This window comes from Myiozetetes cayanensis, unplaced genomic scaffold (genome assembly GCF_022539395.1).
Source record: "Myiozetetes cayanensis isolate MyiCay16 unplaced genomic scaffold, myiCay2020 scf9, whole genome shotgun sequence".
Lineage (NCBI taxonomy): Eukaryota > Metazoa > Chordata > Aves > Passeriformes > Tyrannidae > Myiozetetes > Myiozetetes cayanensis.
Window position 1 is genome coordinate 4,155,705 of NW_026088185.1, and position 17,546 is coordinate 4,173,250.

Genomic DNA, 17,546 nt, shown 5'->3' on the forward strand with positions numbered 1-17,546 from the left:
CCATTGGTTGGTTCTCTTTTATTTGCCCAACATTAATTCTTCAAGGAAAGTACAAATTAAAACGTTCCCTGACAGGGATGGCAAGGTGTGTACTCTTTCCTTGTCTTATTTACCTGGTTTAATACTTCATTTGTGTTCTCAGTTGGGAAGTTGAGCTTTTGTTCTGTGCCTTGTCTTATGGGTAGTACTTACTGAGTAATGAGAACGAAAGAAATCACACTGGCTGTGACCCCACAACCCAAGTCTCATGTGCTGAATGTGTTACTGGTTGTTGTGCTTGCCTGCAGCACCACTTAGTTGTGCTGCACTGATGTTAGACCTGCCATGCTGTTGTGGTGACATCCTCTGCTCTACCTAGAGCAGATAACTCATCTGTGCTTCACCAGGTCTATCCACAGCGCTCAAATGACTCGTAGGTAAGCTGTCTCTTACTGGGGATGTTCTGGCTTTTGATTCAGCCTTTACCAGATGCTCTCTCCTTAGGGCAGAATTACCCAGTTCTTTGGCTCAGTTACCATTACTGCTGGCATATTTACCTTTGATCTGGAGGCAGTGCAAAATATGTATCCTACAGTATTCCTGGGGTCAGTGTGTCTGGGTAAGATCCCACATTTAACAGCTAAAAGGAGGAAGTGGGGAAAAATCCTTAGATTTGGACAGAAGAACATATATTTATCTGCTTTATATAGTTTTCACATAATTTAGCACCCTAAAGATTGTTGCCTGAGCATCCTAGAGAGTGTCTGCCTCAATTTGTGTTTGGCCCAAGGTGTCCAGCTCCCCACAGCCCGTGTTCATCTCACTGACATTACTCAGGAAGACCCATGGAGGGACAGTCGTAGGAATTGATTTGTCTGCATTGCTGAGAGATTGCAAAATGCTGCACAGGAAATTGCGAGGGCCGAAAGGGAGGAAAGCCTAAAACATAAAGCTGGTATAGTGCAGACAGAAACTGAAAATTGGATATGATGGGACTTAGCAGTAAGAGAGGGCACATTCTTTTCTGAAAAACTGTGTGCTCACGGTATGTAGTGGAGAAGAGCTACAGCTGCGAGGGTGGAAGGGCACAGTGAGACTGCAGAGTTAAGGCGAGTTTCCTGCAACTCCCGTGTGTTCTGGGCTCATTTTCAGGAGGGTCAGAACGAGCTGCTGGAGACAAAGAGGTTTACCAGAGGTGAGCTGCAGAACTGGGACCCTGGCTCAAATGTCCAGCGACCAGATGGTCAGCAAGGGAATTTCCAGACTCAGCCTCTGCAATTTGAGGTGCCTGTACCTAAATTTAGAGACTGGTTTTGCACCTAGGAAATGATTTATGCTTGCAGTGTGCTCTTGCAGCTTTTACCTTTGTGAACCACATGCAGGTAATTCTGCCTGGTTTGACATTGATGCATACGAGGAGTCTGCAGGCATTAAACTTTGCACAGAAAGACTTTGGCATCTGAAGTCCTTTTTTTGTTGTGCTGTCCTCTGCATCGCTCTGTTAATGATCTTATTGGTGCTTTTTGAAACCTGCAATTACAGTGAGCTCTGTGATTGATGGGAAGCAGCATTAAAGGATTAAACAGTTGAACTAAATATTTTGTGATCCTTGAAGTGTCAACATCAGCATGCATCGGCACACTGCTGATTAACTTGATTCAGTCTTTGGCAGATAGCACAAGGCGTTTTCCTGAGTTAGTGTGCACTTCAACCACTGCAGGGAGAATCAGTGTCAAAGTTACTATGATGGGATTAAAAAAAAAGAAATCTCCTTGAAAGTGGGACCATGGCTCTGTGCTTTGCAGGTATAAATTGACATGACATGAAGGCTCAAATCAGTTGTGCTCTTGGTTTCATCTCGGAGGTCGTTCTGATTCAGCAGCAGTCTTGTGCTTGTAGGAGCCAGTGCTCAGAAAATGCTTGTAGAACCTACTGTAATTGAATAAGATGTTTAGTTTTTAATGTATTTGTTCTTTAGATGACTGTGTCCTGGCTGCCTCTCCTTTTCCATGTGCTTTCCTTTCCTACCTCTCTTAAAAAAAAAAAAAAGTTTGTGTAATTTCTCTGTGTAAATATATCCATGCAGACACATATGTACATACATGCACACCCAAATATTGAGGACCAGAACTTGTGCAGCTTTCATAAACCCTCTGCTCTCTTTTTATGAATCCTGAATGTAATGACTCCAAGTGGCCTCTGCCTGTGTAGTTAGGTGAACCTTGAAAGACACCTTCTATCTCAAACTAACACATGGTCTAGAGTTCTGACAAGTGTATTCTAATTTATTTCGTGCTGCAGCTGTACTTGCTTGCTCCCAAGTACTTTCCTTGTGTCTTTAAAAAAAAAAACCCAGGCTATCAGAGACATTATTCTGGAACCAGAAAGTGTCAGTGGAAATGTTGCTGAAGCAGCCCTGTGCTCGGTATGACTTGGTTTTACAGATGGTTATGTGGTGAGACCCACCGAGGTTAACAGGGCTGCTGAAGTGATGGATTACTTTTAAGAATCACAGCTTGCTATGTCAGTGCCCAGTTTCCTCTTTTTGCTCACAAAACGAGGAATAGTTGCCACAGCAGTCAACTAGGGCTGTTGGAGCACTTTTCTGAGTATCTGCTTTGAGTGACCAGTCCCTGATTAAATCAAATCCCTCCACTCTGAAAGCCCCTCGAACCTCTGAAAATCTGTCTTGAAAAAAAAGCTGGGGGTGAATTATATATGTAGCATTTTGAAATGTACCAAGACAAGCTCTCTGCACAGCACCTATAATTACTATCAGTGTTCCAATCCTGAATAGAGGGTTTTAAAAGATCACATTCAAAGCTACTCATTAATTATGTTACTGAGTGTCAGCCCTGTTAATAAAGGAAAAAGTGCATTCTTCCTTGGCTGAAATACAAATACAATAGAGATAATGTCACTTCTCAAGGAAGAATTATTTAAAGCTAGAGTGATGCCTGTGCCTACTAATTAAAAGTTAATAAATCTGTAAAAAATTGGGTTTCTAAGCCAGATTTGAACGAGTTTGCCATTGTTAGTTGTGGCTGAGGTCTCTTGGTGAGGCAGACAGAAAGCCCTACTGTGTGTCCTTGCCTTCCCCAGTTAACCTTTAGAGCGGGTAGTGCTGCTAATGTGCTGTTTCTGGGATGCCACTCTCGTTCGTACAGGATCTAGGAGGCCATCAAAGACTTAGTATTTATATGTTTTATTCAGAATTTAAACACCCTGTTTATTTAAAAAGTTTTTAAAATGAATTCCAGGTTCTGTACACTTCCATATGTTTCTAGCATGGCTGTAGAAATAGATTGAGTGCTGGTCAGCCCTTGCAGCTCAGACAGTGCCTCTTTTGTCATGTTGCAGCACAGAATGTTACTCAGATTCTTAATGCACTTGACCTCAGTTCCATCTACATGATGTGTCACAGCCTGAAAAAGCTGTTAAAGGAACCTTTTAACATTGCTGAGCCAAACAGCTCCGTTCAGGAAATGCTGGAATAAAGGGTGTTTGCGCAGTCTTTGTGGCAGCCTTTTCTGCATACATATTATAAAGCAGTCTTTAATTATGGGATCACATTATTACTTGTTTCCACAGAACTCCCGCCTCGTTAAGTGCATGGTACAGATGTTGCTCCATTTGGGAACTGCTGCTCCGTGTTTTTTGCTTTTCTCCTGTATTTTCAGTGCATGTCTTCATTCTTTTGCTTTCTGTGAACTGTGTAAGACAGCTCTGAAAACACTGACTTTTCCATATCAGTCACTGTTAAATTATCTAGCTGTGTCACGTGTTTAGGAATTTATATTTCTGAAGCCTGCACTGAAATGGGGGTTCACTCCTACTCTGGAGGTGGGAGAAACTTCTAGTGTCCAAGTAACCCTACTTGTAGGTGTCCAGTGGAAGCTGTTTGGGTTCACAGTGGGGTCATCAGCACTCTGCTCTGACCCTGCGTGAGCAGTTTGGGCACAGAGATGGGGGTAGGACACCTGGGCAGGGGCTGGGAAAGAAGCAGTTTTCTTTTCTGAAATGTTCCACTTTGGCTCTAAGCCCATCCTCCTCACACCTGCACACTCCTCTGTTCATTCCCAGTTCTTGAAATTGTGGTGCCAGAGGGAGCTGTCCTACTGGTACTTCTTCTTCTCTGGAGTAGCTTTAATTTCTTTAAGGGTGAGGAGCAGTATATTTTTTTCCAAAGATACAAGGAAAGACACTGTGGTCATATAGTTAAAACCTCTGCATCAGGAAGCTGGAGTTCAAACTGCACAGAAGAGTTAATGCTTTAACTTCTTGTCTAGAATGGCAGAACCTTTTTACTTTATTCAAGATTCATATTTATCAAATCAACCCACTTGAGTGTTGAAAGTTTAGTTTACAACAAATTGAATTGATTTGTTATCTAATTAAGAAATCAGCTTTCCCAAAGTAATCCTTCGTGTGTGGGACACTTAGAAACTCCAGAAGAACTCTTGTTGTTTTCTGATACTGAACTTGATTTTAAAAAGGGGTGCCACTTGGCTGCTGGTTTTTTTCACCTCTTTATTATTGACACTTTGCATTATGTCTTTGATTTGCAGGTTGTTGAAAGAAGCTGCCTGTGGTGGTATTTAAGGAGGGTTTTTAAACTATTAGCCCTTAACTAGTGCTGCTTGTGGACTTTTCAAAATTGTGTAGCTGCTGTGAACCTGTTTGACAAGTACCCTTAGCATCAGCTGAGGTCTGTATGTGTTTCCAAAGACTTTATTGGGAACTTGCAGTAAATACCATAACTTCTCTGTGCCTCAGTTACCCTTCTGTACTGGGGTAACTAATCCTTTTCTGTGTTGTGCAAGAGTTGGGAAGGCAAAGATCGTAGCCTGGGAGTGTTTGGCCATTAAAGTAGTAGGAGCCTCTAGGACAGAGGGAGACTTCCTTTCAATACTTCCTCTTGAGAAGTAGTGATTGGCAGGGCTCTGTGTGGTAATGTGGTTGTCAAGTGGTGAAGCTCCAAATTGCTTTGTGGGCTCAGGACCAAATGCTGTGAGAGTAACAGGAGAAACACTCAAGGACTTGTTTAGGGAGAGAATGGGAACATTGTAGTGTAGATTCTCCAAAGCAGGGATAGTTTTGGAGCGTATTTTCATCACAGCGGAGAGGAGAAGAACTCACATTGTGGTTTCCTGAGACACATGTCCAGGATGGATCCTTAGCTCCTGTGAATCAGTGAGTGGCATTTCCCGGCATTTTGGTAGAGCTGTGCTGATCTGTCCAACCTTGGAGTTAGGCTTTTGAGTACGAAATCTCATGGAAGATGAAAAATGTTTCAGGCAATTCTTTTACTCGCAGAAAGCTTTTAACCATGTTAACTCTTAACAGTGTTGATGCCAATAAACTGAAAATTTGTAAGAGCAGATAATACGAGGATGTGTTTTAATTCTGCTTTTAACTGTATAGATCCTGGATAAATTTCCTGGAAATCAGAATTGCTATGAGGAAGACATTACCTATGAATGAGTGGAAAACAATTCAGAATTTGCAGTTTCATACCAGCAGAAGTACCTTGTCAGGAGGATAAAGGATTTACTTGAATAAGAGCAGTGGTAGAACATCAGGGGTTTTTGTTGCATATTTTCTTGCAGTGTTGGTACTCTTGCAGTGTTTTGAGTTGCACCTTTGAAAATGTGTTCAAGCATTAAAAAATGTGTAACAGGATCAGTCAAAGAACTAAACAGAAACTTTGAGGTTCTGTTGCTGCAGAAATTACTGACAGTGTGCTTTTGGTGTGAATTCCTGTCCCTGAAACTGGGAGATTAAGGTTGAAAAGGGTATGTGCTCCTGGAAAATGGGGCTCTCAGCTTCCATTAATGGTGCTGAATATGTGTCTGCTCCTTTTTTGTTCAGCAGGGAAGGTGCCCCACAGACCTGTTATGTTACTGCCACTTAGCTCTGTTACACATGAGGAATTTTGTATGGCTCCAATCTAAAATATTCTGGAATTTTTAGAACTCATTAAACTTTCCATTTCACTAACGTGGTAAAGGGACTTTCAAAAGTACCACAGCAGATGAGGAAAGATTTTAGGCCAGTTAGAGATGAAGTGAGCTTTGAAATCTCTGGCTTTTTAAAGAAATGGAAGATTATTCTGTTCTTCTTTCGCACAGACTGTATGAGCAGGCTGCTGTACCAGTAGGCTTCAAATGTGAACCTCAGTTCAAAATGTGAGTTAGCCCAGTGTACCTTCAGGGCCAAGGCCCCAGAGTACATCTGCAGCTCCTGCTGCTCAGCTTCGTCACATGCAGGCAGATGAACAGCCAGAACCTTGGACCAGTGGGCAGATCAAAGGAAGGCAGATGCACAAGGCTGGAAGATGTTGCAGGAGGTAAAATGCAGACCTTGGTTCCCTGAGATATCTCTGTCCTGTTTACCTGGTTCTTTTTGACTGTCCAGTGAAGGTAGTGTACAGATTCAGAAGGTTCTTTATTTAGTTAGATGAGCCTAAATCTCCTTTGCAAGTCTTTTAGACATGTTGAACAACTGCTGGCTTTATACTTTGGAGGATTATCTCCTCTGCTAAGGCATGTCTGTGTGTCAGACAACAGTTAACAGTATGAGTTTGATGGCTCTGACGGAAGAGCTCTGGAAAACTGACTGTGGAAGGTGGATATCCAGTTGTTCACTTTGCTTTTACTCTGGAGTGTGACTTGCTCCACCTAAGAGTCAGCCCAGCAGAGAGGAAGGCAGGCTTGCACTGCAGCACTGGTGTGTGCCTGGGCTCAGCCTGTTGCGACCCAACTAAGATGTTGGTGGATGAAGCTCTTGTGGAAATACTTCTTTTTGCTGCCTCTGTAGCAACATTACAGTAGCACTTTGAATCAGTGAGTTCCATGGCATTGATTTTGGATGACTTGGAACCTAATGAAGTACTTGTAAACTCTCTCAGATCAGTGCTTGGTTGTGGTTGGTCACACAGAATATTGCAAAGAAGTGAGACTCATGACTGACCCCTCTGAGCACTCCTTCAGCCCCCTGGAGAGTGTAGCAGGTGCTGTCCTTTTCCAGTTATTTGCTATACCCTAACAGAAAGCTAGATTGGACCAGTTTGACTTGGTTGGTTCTTTGAAGAAGTAGATCTGTTGATTTGGGTCATCTAACTGTCTTTCAGGTATTTATAATTAATTCACAGTTTGATTTGGGAATATGAGTTAGGCTGACAGGTCTCTAGTTCCCTGTGTAGTTGTCATCCTCTTTCCTTTTTACAGTGGTTGGTGGTTCTCTGCTTGCCTCCAGGCAGTGCATTAGGACTTCCCTCATCTCCTGGGAGTTCAGTGTCAGTGGTTTCATTCATTAGTGTGTGGTTGGTTCGGTTTTGCCTTTGTTTTTTTTGTTTTGGTTTTTTTTAAAATAATAAAACATGTCTCAGCTTTGTTTTTGCCATAGATTAGTTTTTGTTTGTAGCTTTATTCCATCTCCAGCAGTTGTAGCTTTTCTGCACTTTTTTGGCCTCCCATAAAGCCCTGCTGACCTGTGTGGTGTTGCTTAAAATAATGTTTTCCTTTAAGATTCACTGCCCTTAATCTGCTTTTCTTATTATTTCCTTATATTTTTGAATAGTGAGTGTTGTCATTTCATGATCACCATTACACAACCCATCTCCTGCCTTCAGATTTCCAAACAGTTTCTCCCTTTTAGCCAAACCAGCTCCATCTTCTGAAGTGAACCGTACCCAGGGTGTTGGGAGGTGTGTCCAGCTGTGCCAGTGAATATTTTGGATAGGCACAGCTGTCTTCATAGCACATGCCCATCTCTTGGGGCAGATGTATGCTGAAAAATGGAAAATACTGGGCAGCTTTATTTTCTTATTGGATGTTACTGGAAAGCAGTTAGTGAAAGACCAGAGATGTCAGTGTGACTCCTTGCAGGAACACCCACCTCACATGAAAGCTGACAGCGTCAGCAAATGCCGCTGTAGTTTCAGGAAAGGGGTAGATAATTTTGTTCGGTGTAGGCTTTAAAGAAACTTCATTAGAAGGTTTTAATAGCCAGCAAGTATTCAGAAGTCCAAATGCCAATATGTAGCAGTTCTAATCTCATTTTTCTCTGAGTCAAACAGTTGGCATGGTACTTTATTAGTAGTCTTTTCCTAAATGTGTCCTGGGTGTTCACCACAGGCTGCATGAATCAGGGCTGTGATTTGGAAAATCTTGCTGTTCCTAAAGCAGAGTTAAGTGAGCATAACTAGCAGGAAAATAAATAGCTGTCTGACTGGGGTTTCATGGCCATTTTATCTTACCAGCAACAAGTCTGTGTCCCTTTTAGCATGACCAAAGATAGCAGGATGAGTCTGGAGTCTCTAGAGAGTAAACACTGTGGAGCAGGATGTAAAGATGCTGTACGTTCTGCTTGCTGGAGGTGCCAGCATTGTGTGTGTGTCCATTTGCTCATCAGAAGCTTCAGAAAAGGAATCCTGTTGGTTCCATCCCTGCTCGTCTCTTGGTTTGGATATGGACTGGGACCTCCGTGGAGATTGAGGCTTTGCTCAAGAGGGCAATATTAGTTATGAGGTGTTAGATGGTTGTATTTTACTGACCATTACTAAGAGTGTCTGGACAAGTAGCATCTTCCTAAAGAATGACAAATCTTTGGTGCATGACTCTGCACCTGGGGTGGGGCCTCAGACAGATCTCATTTAGCAAGTCTAACCGGCTTAGAGCTGATTTCCTTCTCAGACATATGGAATTAACCAAAGGTAACAGGGACCACGCCTGGCCAGTGTATTGTAAGAACTGACTTGTCATTTTCTGGTATTGGAGGGAAAGAAGACGTAGTTGAGCTTGACTTTTCTTCTGCAGTTCTCCTGGTTGCACCTCCATCTTTATCCTCAGTTATGACAGCAGTGTGCAATAGGGACTTAAGTCTTTTTTTGTGCTTTCAGAAAGTTGCCCCATGCTTAAAAGCAGGAGGTAGGGATTGGGTCTTTGCTTTTTGCTCATGATTCAGTCACTGCTTCCTGTTAACTTCATCAAGATGCTGAATCTGCCCTTCTCTACCTTTCTATGAAATAAAATGCTTCATGTCTAAGTTGGATAAAATCAAGGACAAGACTCCCATTGCTTTCAGTGACAACCCTTATGCTCATGGTTACTCTGAGGTGTGGCAAAGTACACTAAAAGTACAGAGTATTCCTGCTACCATTTATCTTCTCCCCATCCTTCCCCTGTCAAGCAATGAGCATCTTAAACAGCTTTGTTGAGCTGTGAGTTTTGCACTCACGTTCTGGCAGAAGTTAATTCTGAGAGTGGGTTCATGTTGATTAAGGATGATAGACTGGAAAATGGTCCATTTACTGGCTGTTGGCTTGAAGCTGGGAAGGGAATTCTGTCCTCCCTCCTTCTTGGGCAATTCAGTGCAATTTGTAAATGCCAGCGATTTGTACTTTATAGGTGCTTGCCCGGCCTTTCCCAGGATTTGCAAAGCAGTAATTAATCCTCATTTATGCTGTTGTGATGATACTATACTCATTGTAAGGTGTGGTTAGTGACTCGAGCACAAAGGAGTTAAGGACTTGCCCCAGGTCCTGCAGTAGAACAACTGTAGCACCAGAGAGTTTCTCCTCTGTGGCTGCTCAGTATCACTTTCCTGTTGCAGCTTTTCTGTGATACGTGATACTCCATTACCTGATTTTCAGTTTATAGGTCACATCAGTCTGGTCTGCAGCTTGTTAGCACATACTTTTTTACTGTGTGGTGTAACTGTGGGATTCCTGCAAATAAGGAAGCTTTTGGTAAATTAAGTCATATTGTCCTCATGTTTGCTGTCTCCTTGTACTTTTGCTTGTTGCTCTTACCATATTTTGTATTTTTTTGGTGAATTATTCCCAGTGAATCTAGATACATCAAAGGTCTTCTGCCTGCAGATCATCATCTTTCTGTAAAGGAAAGGGTTTAATTGTTTCTGTGAAGCTCTGATCCTAACAGAAACCATCAGTGTAGCCTGTGCTTCAGTGCAGTCAGCTTTTCCATGGATATCCACTCCATATGAGAACAGGCATTCTGAAGACCCAGGCTCTTCAGCAGGACATGGGCTGATGCATAAGATGGGCTGTAAGCTCTGATGGCAGGAGAGATTCTAGTCACTTCAGAATTTGGTGTAACTTTGCATGTTACTAAACACAGAGAAGGAAGGCATTTTGTTAATCACGTTGCAGTTCACGGGCTTTTAATTAATTTAATAAAATGAAAGCCTTTTCGCTTTAATAGCTGCCACTAATTGAGAGCTTTGGTTTTGTTTCAGGTTGTGGAAACACGAAATAAAATATCCTGTGATTGACAACGACAACACAAGGTGGGTCTTCTGTTTTCGTTGGTCTTGTATCAGTCATGCCAGGGCTCTGGAAATGCTGTGCATCTTGACTTTACTTGGATGGATTGCCTAATGAATCCCTGGGGCTTGTTCAAACAAACCCAGATAGTTTGACAGGACTCCTCCTGTGTCTGCTTGTACGTGGGTTATGTATTTTGATGTGTTTTAAACAAAGAGAATATGTACATTTTCCGGGCCGTACAGCGGAGGCAAAGAGGTAGAAACTTAAGTGAAAATAAAAATGCCTTGGGGTTTTTGCCAGTGTTTTTGTGCAGGTGTCTTGTTTTCTGTAGGAAATATCTGACTGGCATTGCGAGCTGAGCTCTCCAAAACTGCTGCTGCTGAGCACTGCAAGTTGAATCTATGATATGGCAGTTTTTGTTCTCACACTTCAAATTTAGGGTTCGCGGTTGCCAAGAATGTTCTCTGCAACATGTGCTGATTACTTGTCTGTCAGTCACCACATGCTCACCTTGTTTGAGGGTTTGTTGCTCTCTTTTGCTGAAATGTTTTATTGAAGTTGTTTATGGAATATGTAAATATGGAACGCAGCACAGATGCAAAGAAGTGCTGATCCCTGGATTTTCCACTTGCACCCTGGCATTATCTGTTCAGAGGAGGGTTTGTGTAATGGGTGCAGACAGCTTTTGGTTATCTGAATGGCTCAAGTGAAAAACAGTGCAAGAAGAGCTGGTAAATAACACTTCTGACTTTATCCAGTGGTGGCTGTCTGGTGACACTGCACAGTCACAATGAAGTAAGATTTTGTTCTGGGGTTTGTTTTTTTCTTTTCTGTAGTTGGTTCTTGTCCATCTTCTTTTCTAGAGTGGAGAATGGAGTAAAAACTGGGACATGTGTTGCCTGTATCTGTGTGCTGGGGGCAGTTTCATTTGGTCCCAACATTGCTGCTCTTACTGCAGCCTCTCATTCCTCTCTTGGAGGTCATAGCTCTTTTTATCTTTGCCTGAAGATGTGAGTCTTTCTGGAGTACATGTCCACAGCAGCAGTGAGCAGCAGTATTTCACTGTGGAGAGCAGGCTCTCTGCTGAGTATTTCAGAGTGCCTTTGGTCACCATCTCTGAAATGCTGTGTTATAACTTTGTGGGGCTGCAGTGCAGATGTAATGCTTGTACTTCTCAAGATGTTAAAAAGAATTGCAACGATCATGTAAGCCTTGTCTCGTGTGTACTTGGGGAAGGCAGTGAGAGAAACAGGCAAGGTGTGAAAATTTATCAGCAAGACTCCAGTTGTCATTATTCTTGAATGGAAGCTGCCAGGGGCCCTGCTCGTGGTGTTAATACTTGTCCAGTGAGAAAAGGTCTAGCTTTGGTTTCAGTGAGTACAAGGTGCTTCTTTTAGCTGCTCCTTGTCAGCCTCTGCATGCCACTGAATGTGATTCATTAGGCAAAAAATTAAATGGTCAGGAAGAGACAGGTCTTTCAAAGCTGTAATGAGGCCAAATCCAATAACTTTAATGGGAAGGAGTGATTTAAGGATCTGAGCTAAAAGTGTAGACAGAGCTGTTTGGTGGGTGCTCTTTGCAAAGAGCAACAGGGAAGTTGAGGACAGTTGATTCTGCATTTTAATTCACTGGTGCCAGTCTGAGCTTAAATAGTCTTGGTGGCAGGTGTTGAATGTGCTGTCTGTTCTAACCACGAGCTCATCACGGCAATGCATGTAACTGGGAAATTCGGTGCAGGCTGTGAGCTGCAGGCTGAAAGGGATAGGTAAGGTCCTGTCTGCCCTTAGAAATGAGTAGTAATCCAATTCTCTCAGTATCCAGGATATTGGTGCTTTCAACTGCCTTTGAGCTGCTCTCAGTTTATCACTCGAAGTTGTATTCTTGCATAAAGGGAGAACAGAATACCTTCTTGGAATTAAATAAATGGTTGTCTAAATCTCAGTAAGGTGATCAGACTTGCAGTACAGGCTGCAGGAGCAGTCCTGGACCAAGGCTGAATAAACATCTCCAACCTTTATAATTTTAATAGTTCTTGTTCTTCTGTGCTCTTTCCATCTTCCCCACGTGAATCTAAGGGCACATTCAGATCATGTTCAGCTCTCCTTTTTGTCTTGATAGCCTTCCTTATGACCCTCTCTTAGCCTTGTACCCAACCCACAGAAAAGCTCTTCACCCATTTATTGGTGTCACTCTGTTGCATCACTTTGTGGACTGCCCCGAATCACATTCTTGCTCATCAGGCAGCAGTTGAGTATCTTGCACAAAGGAATGAAAGTGAGACTGTTTGTCTCAGGCTCGTCTCTGCAAGCTCAGGCATGTGTTGAACCTAAACATTACCTGATTTTTCACACTTGCATGGCAATTCAACATAAATCCTCACAAGAAAATATTAAATGTAAGCACAACCGTTGTGTTTTACTGAGAGTCTGGGGAAAAAAGGCAAAAAAAGATGGTTTTATATCAGAATATTTCATTGGAACAGCATGAGTTTATGTAATGGTTCCCAAGCCTGTACTGATTTGTGGTGAATTTCTATGTGGTATGAACAAAATAATGGAGAGAATTTTATCAAAAGCCAAAGACCTTCATTGCTTAACTTAACATTAGGCCCTCGTGTCATTTCTGCTTGCAAGCAGCATGCAAACCCTGCTCTCGTCCTGCAGAGAGCAGAGACTGTAGATGAGCATCTCAGGAGGGCTGTGAGGGTCACGTGTGGTTGAGCCATTTTCTGAAGAAACTCTTTCTTTACATTGAATCCAAAAAAAGCTTTTGTTTTTTGGACACTTCTGTTCTCTGTCAAATGAAGGACTGAGTGAGCTGGTCTTTTTAGAAGCCCTGTAAACAGACAAAACTAGCTGAGTATTTTCATTTATACAGTTAAAAAAACTGTGATCACCACTTAACACTGTGGAGTCTTGTGCTTCCATCTTTAAAATTGCTGCTCTTTTGGGCTGTTTCTCTTGTAAAAGTGAACTGCAGCCCAGGAAATAAACAATTGTAATAAGGCACCTGATCTCCTGGAGAAATCCAAGTGTCATTCCACCAGGGTGTCCTGGTTCTCTCATTCCCAGTGTCAGATTATGCGGCTCGAGTTGTTCTGCAGAGCTGCTCACGTGCACACCCCATTGCCGTTCTTTCTCTCTTACTGCACTGCTGGGAACAGCAAGTGCACAGGGATTCAGCCTCACACCAGAGGGTCCTGGGGGAGAGCAGTACCCCAGGTGTGGTATGGGGCAGTGAGGACTGTCCAAATGGCCAAACAACCAGGATATTATCCATAGGCCCACTCATTTCTCTCTAACAGGTCTTCTGTGTGATATTCTTCTCTTTGTGCTAAAATAAAAGAGAAAGCCAGACCCAGTGCCCTGTTGACATCACATCCAACATCCTTTGAGTTGATACTAAGGGCTGTTAAATACCAGAGAGAGGGTCATGTGAAGCAGAAACCATTTAGACTGTCTTGGCTTTTCCTGTTGAAGTTATAAGCAACTTGAGATTACCCCAAAAAACCTCCTAACATTCCAGTTGATGGGAAGTGCTCCTCGTATTGTTGTTTCAAGTTCTCCTCTTATAAGAAGGAAAGTCCTGTGTTAGGGAGGAGGTAAAGCAGGAGGTGCTGAATGAGGTTGGTGGCTGTAGGATCTTCTCCAGAGGTGCAGACAAACCAGCTGGCACCCCCGTGACTGACCAGCTCTGCTGGCACTGGTAAATCTAACAGACCACAGTTTTCATTGGTCTGGCTCTACTGAAGTCAGCACAGTTATGTCAAAATTGCACAGCAGCAAAATTGGGTTGTTGATTTAGTTCTCTCTCAGGTGCATCTGGACATTTGGGCTACATGTCCAAACCCCACTTGCTCAAATAAATCAAAGCCTGAGATTATGAATATACAGAAATAGGTGCTCTTTTAAGGACCACTTTATTTTTCATTCTCTAAGATTATACATAATGTATAAAGATGCAGAGTTAAAAAAGCAGTGGTTTTCTGAGCAAATGCCTGAGTTAATGTTCTACCAAATACCAGATGTGAAACCCAGAGGCAGGGCCAGCAAAGTCTTTATTGAGGGAGTATCTGAGGGAGCTGCTCTTATTGACACCAGCAGCTCCTGAATGTTAGTTAGTTCACCAAGTAAGTGTTTGTGGGATGTCTTTTAATGACTAATTCCACTGCCAGCAATGTCTTTGGGGGGGAAAAAAAAAAAAGAGAAATGGAAGGAACAGGTGGTACACAACTTTTTTTTTTTTTTTTGGAAGGAAACAACATATTGTAGAACTGCAAGCGTCTGCTTCTACTTAATGCTCAGTCTTCAGACATTCTGAGATGTCATTCATTTATGTGGAATAAGTTGCTATACCCTCCAGTAGTCTTTTAAAATACTCTTTTTTTTTTATTTTTAACCATATTTTAATAATTCAGTGGGTTAAAAACATATTCCTTATCACCTCCTGCGTACTGTACCAGGAGGCTGGAAGGCAATAGGATAATAACAATTTTGATTAGATCCTTCTCCCCAGCAACGAGTAGGAGTTTTTTGCTCTTGACTTCAGTGGGAGTAGGAGCCAGACCCTTTCTTTGTGATGTGCAGCAGTGATGTCTTCTGAGACAGTATTAAAGATGAGATGTTATGCCCTTTAATTGTAACCTGAAAAGTTCATATTAAGTAAGGCAAGTCTCTTTGGAGAGAGAGAATATCTTCTATGAGATTATCTGATACAGCAGGAAAAACAGGTAAGTTTGGAGGTGACTGGTGAAGATCTGCATAAAAGTTTCTGTTTCTGAAAGCTTTTCTTGGTGTGTGTTTTTGCTCTCTGTCCTCCCAGGTTTAGGAGATACTGTCTCTATCTGCAAGGTTTACTTCTCGTACAGTGTTTGAAAGTAGTGGCTGCAGTGCCTTTACATCTTGAATATCTTGTGTTGGTGGTGGGGAGAAAGCATTTCAGCGTGTAGCACTCAGAATTAGAAGCTTTTCTGTTACTTACAGTCCCAACTCATATCCTGTTCATAGATTTTTATCTCCATTTCCTATGTCCTTGGAGGTTTCTGGACTCATTACCACTTAACAGGTGATGGGCCAGAAGTCTTTCCTGTCTTCCATAAGGTCACTTACAGCTCTCTCCCCACTGTTACCAGTAACAACAGAACCAGGGTTAAAGCAATTTGATCTGATAGGGCAGTATGAAGTGTCTCACCGAAGCTCTGCCTAAAGGGAATGTCAGATTTTCCACGTGGACAGGTCTGTAAGAGAAAAGGGACGACATCCTGAGGGAAAACAGATTACAGTCATAGGAAGAATTGGTTATTTTTCTTCCAGCTCTTAGCTGCTGCAGGCATAAACATGCCTCATTATCTAAAGGCATTACAGTATCTCCCTTAGTGTTGCTTCTCAGCTTGGAAGCATATAGGATTAATGGAAACTATTCACCAATTGCTTGATTGTCAGGCTTTGAAAGGTGGATTGTACCATTCAGTTCATTTGTCTGAGCAAGGTATAAAGACAGGAGTTACTACCTTAAAGCTTTCATATGAAACTCCCCTGGTTTTTGCTTGGAACTGATTTTCCTTTTTACTGTTATAATCATCTGGTTATTTTACTGTATGAATGACAGACTTAACACTTTTAAGAACACAAAAATCGTACATCTTCTGTTACACCTCCTCTGGTTATTTGTGTGTAGCTGAAATAGCTTTGTCGAGTTGTTGGGTTTGCAGTGCCTAGGCTGTTAAGACTGGTATGAGACCTACACAAAGCCTTGGTCACCAAGGCTCGGGCAGCTGTGAGTGAGGGGAGATCCAGGGAGTGGTATTCCTGAATCCAGGACCACCAAGCAGCCCAGAGCCTCGGCAGCCAATTGGACAAGGAGGGGGCAGTGCTGGGAGTGACCTCCTCAACATCTTCATAAATGACTTGGATGCAGGACTGGAAGGCACACTGAGCAGGTTTGCAGATGACACAAAATTGGGAGGAGCTGTTGACACCCTTGAAGGCAGAAAGGCCCTGAAGGGAGACCTCAACAAGTTAGAGGGCTGGGCAGTCACCAACCAGAGGAAGTTCAACAAGGGGAAGTGACGGGTTCTCCACCTGGGATGGGGCAACCCCGGATGTACAGACAGACTGGGGAATGAGATGCTGGAAAGCAGTGCCAAGGAAAGGGACCTGGGGGTCCTGGTTGATGGCCAGTTGGCCACAAGTCAGCAGTGCCCTGGCAGCCAGGAGGGCCAACCATGTCCTGGGGAGCATCAGGCAAAGCATCACCAGCTGGGCCAGGGAGGAGATTGTCCTGCTCTGCTCTGCACTGGGGTGGCCTCACCTGGAATATTGTGACAGTTTTGGGCACTGCAATGTAAGAAAAATATTCAGCTATTAGAGAGCATCCAAAGGAGGGCAACAAAGATGGTGAAGGGCCTTGAGGTGAAGCCGTATGAGGAGTGGCTGAGGGCACTTGGTCTGTTCAGCTGGAGAAGAGGAGACTGAGTGGAGACCTCACTGCAGTTACAACATCTTCAGGAGGGGAAGAGGAGGAGCAGGCACTGATCTCTGCTCTGTGGTGATCAGTGACAGGACCTGAGGGGATGGCCTGAAGTTGTGTCAGGGGAGGCTCAGGTTGGATATTGGAAGGAAGTTCTTCCCCCAGAGGGTGGTTGGGCACTAAACAGGCTCCCCTGGGATGTGGTCACAGCCCCAAGCTTGTCTGAGTTCAGAAAGCATTTGGATGACTCTCTCGGGCACATGGTGTGATCTTGGGGATGGTCCTGTGCAGGGCTAAGAGCTGGACTTGGTGATCCTTGTGGGTCCCTTCCAACTCAGCATATTCTGTGATGCTGTGAAATCCTGTCATCTCTGTGCTTCTAGGGAATGCAGTTTGATTCAGTATGGGAAATGTTAGTGTAGGAGTTGAGAGAGCTTGGCATGAATGGGACCTGATGAGGTTTTGATCCTGACAAAAAAGAGGAAAATATTCTTTTAGAGGTCCATATTTAACCACTGTTGGCAGGGGGGCTGTTTATACTCTGCTACTGTTCTCCATCGCATAGGTTTGTAATCCAAATGCTGTAAAACATGGCTCTCTGCATTGCTGGACACTGATTTAAATGCACTTTTGTCACACTTTGATGCTGTGGTGGTGGTTGCTTTGAGCTGCAGCTTCTAAAGGCCCCTCTTCTGAATAAGAGCCAGGGAGAATTGTGTGGAATTGTGTGGCTGAAAACCCCTGTGAAAACCTCAATCCTCAGTTTTTAAGTGCAGTCCTAGGAGAGACTTGGCTGTGGCACAGAATC

The 17,546-nt window shown here is 43.1% G+C and overlaps 1 protein-coding gene across 1 annotated transcript in view; it reads left to right on the forward strand.

The window, feature by feature from the left end:
* Positions 1-17,546, forward strand: part of MAP2 (microtubule associated protein 2) — a 213,858-nt gene that overhangs the window by 29,593 nt on the left and 166,719 nt on the right. Inside the window, 1 exon segment of the mRNA XM_050339292.1 lies at positions 10,240-10,290. The gene's annotated coding sequence lies outside the window, so the exon portion shown is untranslated.